Source organism: Ruditapes philippinarum, unplaced genomic scaffold (genome assembly GCF_026571515.1).
Source record: "Ruditapes philippinarum isolate M1 unplaced genomic scaffold, ASM2657151v2 ctg211_1_1_1_1, whole genome shotgun sequence".
NCBI classification, from domain to species: Eukaryota; Metazoa; Mollusca; class Bivalvia; order Venerida; family Veneridae; genus Ruditapes; species Ruditapes philippinarum.
The window spans coordinates 315,038-321,168 of NW_026852000.1; the positions used below are offsets into that span (position 1 = coordinate 315,038).

Consider the following 6,131-nt stretch of genomic DNA (forward strand, 5'->3'; position numbering starts at 1 on the left):
AAATACTCTTAGAGCTGTACACCATGACGATCCCCCAAAAATTCACAGGCTGAGAAAAATTCGAAGTCATCGGTACACCGTTCCATAGCTTTACCGACTGAGCTACCCGGCCACTTACACATTTTGTCCCAATTTGTCATAACTTTCGTTTATATGTGTCGCTTCGACTCGCTAGAACTGTATGTTTTATATTTCAATAAAGGGCAACCTCAAAGCTTTTACTGGATCAATCCAAAACAAAATCCGATCACTAACATTTGGCTCCTGGAAATAACAGAACATTTCTAATAACTAATCACTGCACCGGATTACGTTCAAGCAACGCCGGCTTTTGGTGGCCATGTTAATTGAGCTAGCGCCAAGTGTTTTGGATTCCTATTAAGGGTAGCCAAAAGCTATTGCATGGGCAAATTAACAACAAAGTTGGACAAATGGGTAGGTCATGGTTGGCTCTAGAGAATTATCTGTTTTTGCAAAACAAAACGTAGAATTATATACAGAAACAACAATTAGATGCACTGATTACCGCCCATGTAAGGACATGTTTTAGGCGGGCTATCATTTGGAAGAGCCACCCTTCTTTTTTGAAGCCTGTAAAAACAACAACAAAACAAACCTGAGGGATCACAACTTTAATAAGATTGTTGTACTTTTGTTTTATAATTTTATTTTAACTTTCTACATACTTTTCTTATTTAATATTTGTAGCCGTCATTTTTAACGAATGAAATCTTTTTTTTTACAGTCAAAACAAAAACATTACAGTACATTTAAGACTTAATTCTGTAAAATACTAGTATTCATTTGTAATGGGGAAAAAACTCCATTAGAAAAAGGACAATTAAGATTATCGTCACATATTTTAGAAATAGAATAAAACCGGTAATAGTGATCTTATGCGTAAACTGTGTAGTAGTTATGTTGAAGATGAATATTACTTTTTGCTTTTGTGTCCTATTTATAGGGAATAACACGATGACATCAAAGCACCTGCTACCAGAACTTAGCAGATTAAGAGCCAATATTTATAACATTATATAGCAGCAAAACTTTAATTTCTTATAACTTTTTTATTTGTGGATTGACTTTTTAGATCCTTATATTGTTTGAAAGTTATTAAAATTCATATTTTGGAAATATAAGCGGCTTTTCATTTTATACTTTTAAAAAAGAAAAGTCGGCTACTATAGTATTTTTCAACCGTATTTTCAATAGTTTTTTAGCACCGAGTTTAACCAAGTAAAAAGGAAAAAAGTTTTGAAATTTTATTTTTTGCTGTATAATAAATATATGAGTTTACAGACCTTTCTAATGATATAAAATATTAAAATGTTTCTTGAAAAATAACTTTGTCATTATTGATATAAAATTACTATATTTTGAATTTTATCAGCCACCAACCATTCTTAAATTACCGCAATTTGTTACTATTAATAGATTTCATAACAATAACATGTAATGGAAACAAATTTATTTTGTATATTCCGGTTACCTAATGTACCTTTAGGTCTAAACACCTGCAGACAAATTCGTCAGATTGGTTATCACGCTTTATGCCAGGTGAGCATCTGCTAGTGCCATGTGCCTTTCATTACATGCAAGGAAAGCTGCAAAGCTATTGCATGGACTTATTCACATACAATCAATTGAAAATATTTATTAACTTTTTTTAATTTTTTCTGAAACAGATACTTTCACGTCAAATATCATTAAAAATTTTGTCAGAGAAGCAAAAAAGTATGCCCAAAAATAAAATCTCAAAAATTGACATGTCTTCTTTTCTTGTTTTATGTGTTATTGTGTTACATACATTTATGGAGAAAGAAGGCGATAAATTTTATTTGTTTCAAAATTTTGTCTGCAACCATATACGTTTATCATTAAATTTAAGTTTACCTGAGGGCCGTATGACTCCTCAAGTTTCATGGTTAGTAGACGTATGCATTTAAAGTTCCCTTCAAGCCGCTAGCAAACCTTGACTTATAAAATGTTTACGGCAAACCATTTGTATGTATTTTCCTCATAATAAAATTATTGAAATAACAATAAAAGTTAAGAGGGTCATTTTCATGACTTTCTGCACTCCTCAATGTCAATTTTACAAATTAATAAATTTAGTTGTATTTGTTAATTGTAGACTTCCGGTTATTTTCACGTGCCTTGATTTTTTATCCCCGCCCAGCGCCCTCCCATTTTCACACTTTATTGGGCTATTTATATTGAATTAAAACCTTAAATGATCGCTATTCGCATTCAGTGAATCACGAACCAGTGCCGTAGCCCTACTGGTAAGGTAAATATTATTATTTTTTTATGCATAAATAACTGGGGAAAAATGTAAAAAATGACAATGTATCATTACCTCTCTCACTCATAGTGAAAATAAGTGTTTAAACACATATCTATATATGTTACGTATTTATATATGTTACTTAAACATACTCTCATACATTTATAAACGAGCTAATTAAGTTAAGATAAGATACAGATGTGTGAGAACCACATTTCTTTTGTTTCAAAATAGTAACAATTTTCTCTCTTTTTCTTAAAGATACAAAATGAAGCTTCCAGTAGTGACCGTTCTTATGTTTGCCTGCCTTTTGGGGCTCGCACTCGGACAGTGGGGAGGTTATGGAGGTACCAGTAGAGGTGGTTTTGGCGGTGGGGGATGTAAGTGTGACTTTACATACATTTTACAATAGTAACAGTGTATACATTTTGTATATAGTAACATTAGCGTGTCCTAGATTTGCATTTGCTATTGAATTCCTTCAGATTATTCAGCAATTTACAAAAAACTTTTCATTATAAAACTAAGAACTAGAATCATAACCAGACACAGATTGAGATAATTCTATGTTATAGTATATTTTTTTATAGAATACTTAAACACTTTGTTTTAATCCACTTTTGAGTTGACAAGTTTCATTATCAAACTTAATTTTCACCTGTATTTTATTCTTAGAAAGTAATTCTTTAGAAAATACGAATTTTATATTCACTTTTATCTCACAACAAGATAGTAATCTGTTTCTTTGCTCTTGTTATTTTATCTTTGAGTTCTTTTTTCAAATTGAATTTGTTTAAATAATTGAGTTCGTTTAGATATTGGAGTTCGTTTAGATGCTTTGAATATTCGAATGTACAGTACATACTCATTTCATAATATGTATGGAAAATATTTGCTTTTTGTTTGACAACTGTTGAATAATGAGAATAACTGTCAACTGTTCATGTAAAAGTTTATTATATTAACTTTGGTATTTTAGTGCTCGCACTTATAGGACTCTTAGTTATATTAGCCTCCATTTTCCCGGCTCTTACCAGTGGTCAGAATGTCGTAGTTAGGAATATCACAAAACATGGATAGATAAAGTCAAAGGTATTCTGAAACTGACCGTAAATGCATGCAGTCGTTTAGATATCTTCCGGTGTTTGATTTCTAATTTTCGGTAATACTCTAAGACACTGAAGAGGTCGTTGTACTGTACTAGATGGGGGAAATGGGGAAAAGGGTACACCGGGACAGCTTTGTAAACAAATTATCAGTCGCCATGTCACAGTATTGATATAGTTGCATTGGCATTTGGCATGTCTCGTTCGTAATTTAAGTTGATTAGTAAAAAAATTTACGCCATCGCAACATTTCTAAAAAAAAAAAAAAATAAATAGAAAAAATGCCAAAAGAAAGTAGTTTAAAAAGTGAATTAAAGGTGTATACATGGCGTCCGAAATTTGTATTGAAGAAGAGCAATATGCAAAATCGGAGATAGGTTTGATTTTTTAAAAGACTTCTACAGGAAACGCACTCTTCCGTTATATAGCAGACAACTTTTTTTTTCATTTCAGAGACATGTCAAATTGTCGTAATATTTAGATATTTTTAAAACGAAATTCAATATATTTTATTGTAGTATTGGCTCTTATTGGACTCCTCTTCCTGCTTGTTGTTTTGTTCAATTTCGATTCAGATAACGGCTCCGTAACCGTTTATAATGCTACAACTTTCCCCACTGCGACATAAGCATGGTACGAGTTACACCCTACTTTTACTTAAGAAGGGTACGAGTTAAGCCTTGACCAGTTAACGTTTGACCATCCACGGCATTTCTGTCTTCGATTTTGCAAATTGTTTTCTCCTTAGGAACAAACTCATAAATGTTTCCTGGAACGCTGTTGAATCTAACGTCAATAGTATAATTTCGTTAAAAAGAAGAACAAAAAGAAAGAACTAAAACAACTAACTATATGCAAAATCGGAGATATACAAGTTAATCAGTTGGTAACACAACTTGATTTCTTTTCATCGGGGATTAAATTAAATTAATAACGCTCATATACGATAATGAATTTATAAAAATAAATAAATAAATAAATGAAAATAAAATAACAATGTATGGACAGCTATCTTTTGTTTTATTTGTAGTTTTGGCCTTGATCGGACTGTTCTTTATCCTCATCTTCTTATTCGGTTTCAATAACAACAATGGGGGTCCTATACAATTCTTTAATGACTCGAGTTAGAGAGAAAAAGGTAGTACTTGTTTATCACTACTGACCAATGGCGTCTTGTCAGACATATGGAACAACTGGTGTTTTATAGTTTATAGCAAAATATCTTCAGTATATTTTGGTATCACTAAGTCTTTAAGCAATCGTGTTTGAATAAAACAATGCATATATGGAATCCAAAAATCTTGCAATACAAAATATCTGCACGTATTACTTATTTGTGATTTTTAATTTTACTTTATCGGCACGGTATATCATTGAAATAAAAAACTGGTTATTTACAGGCTTGATCCATTGTCATTTGAGCCTCATTTATTGTTACACTGAATTAAATTTCTGACAAGACGCCATTCCGTAACTACAAGAGCCTTGGCTAGCGGCATTTGACGCAAAATAAAATAATTGAGAAACTATCCAAAGCTCGTTATCAAACCAAATCTGTTATACATAGATATATAAGAAAAACTCAAATATTTATCTTCGATTTTGCATATAAGCGTTCATGTGGCATGTTTGTTTCCATTGGTTACTTCTTTACATCATATTAAGATTTTTTTTATTTTTAAAAATTCGCTTGGAAGTTTGTTTGCGTCTTATGTTAACGGTCAAGGCTTATTCTTATTTTGTCTTTTTAATAAACGAAAAACTTTTTGTCAAGTTATAATTTTGTTTATAATGAATGCTTTTATTCCAAACTAAATCGTATTTGTTATAATGTTATTTTAAATACTTCATTTTTCTTTCATATGCTGTAAATATAAGATTTTAGACATAAAAGTATGTACTTTATATACACTTTTGTAGATGTAAATAAAAAGTAAATTAGAATTGATGAAAAATTTAATAAATGAATTTTGCTGCATTTAAAACATCGATGAAAGTTCATTATTCCTTACAAGATACAATATTTTCGTTTTTCAGAAATACTGGATGGGAGACGTTGTTTTGTTATTAATGTTACAAAGGAGAGAATAAACACATGGAGTGGGCGTGATTATTTACTGCACAGCAATTGTTCATGTTTTTTTTAATTGTTCATTTTTGTTCATGGTTCCGTTTTTCGTCAATAAAATTGCAGGATGTATTTTTAATATATTGTTGGTGTTGTTTTTATATTTCTTTTCATTCCACCTCTGCTTTAAAATTTTACCTTTTTATCGTCCAAGAAACTTCCTATATTTGGCACTGTAGAATCAAAAATTTCTTTCTATATTGGATAGATGAGTGCGTATGACCTTTTCAATATCACGTCAAGGATCAGGAATAATATCTTGAAAAAAAAACATTGAAAGATTTAAACGTCTTGCAAAAATGAAAGCGTTTTTCCCAAATATATTTTTGATGTTTCACAAGTAGGTTAGTCAAAATTGTTCGAAACAATACGGGATATCCTTGAACTCGTAAAGTTTGATAAATCATAATGTTACACTCGCCTGACAGCTTGACCAAAATAAAATCTCTGTGTATTTATCCAAATGTATTCCTGTATTGTACAGTTCAATGTTGAATAACTCTGTAAATGTAAATCATTTTCGCGACATATACAATTAACATGATTCGACCATTCCTACCCGAACACCGCCTGCCCTAAACCAATCAAACGCCTGCCCTAAACCAAT

General features: G+C 31.1%; 1 long non-coding RNA gene across 3 annotated transcripts; it reads left to right on the plus strand.

Moving 5' to 3' along the window:
* Positions 1-2,212: 2,212 nt before the first annotated feature.
* LOC132745581 (uncharacterized) lies at positions 2,213-5,607 on the plus strand. Of its 3 annotated transcripts, none has more exons than XR_009627864.1 (4): positions 2,213-2,293; positions 2,552-2,670; positions 3,270-3,382; positions 5,434-5,607. It is a non-coding gene; the product is annotated as an uncharacterized LOC132745581 (long non-coding RNA). The 3 variants fall into 3 exon arrangements; XR_009627863.1 differs by lacking the exon at positions 3,270-3,382 and adding an exon at positions 3,915-4,029; XR_009627865.1 differs by lacking the exon at positions 3,270-3,382 and adding an exon at positions 4,427-4,534.
* Positions 5,608-6,131: the final 524 nt, after the last annotated feature.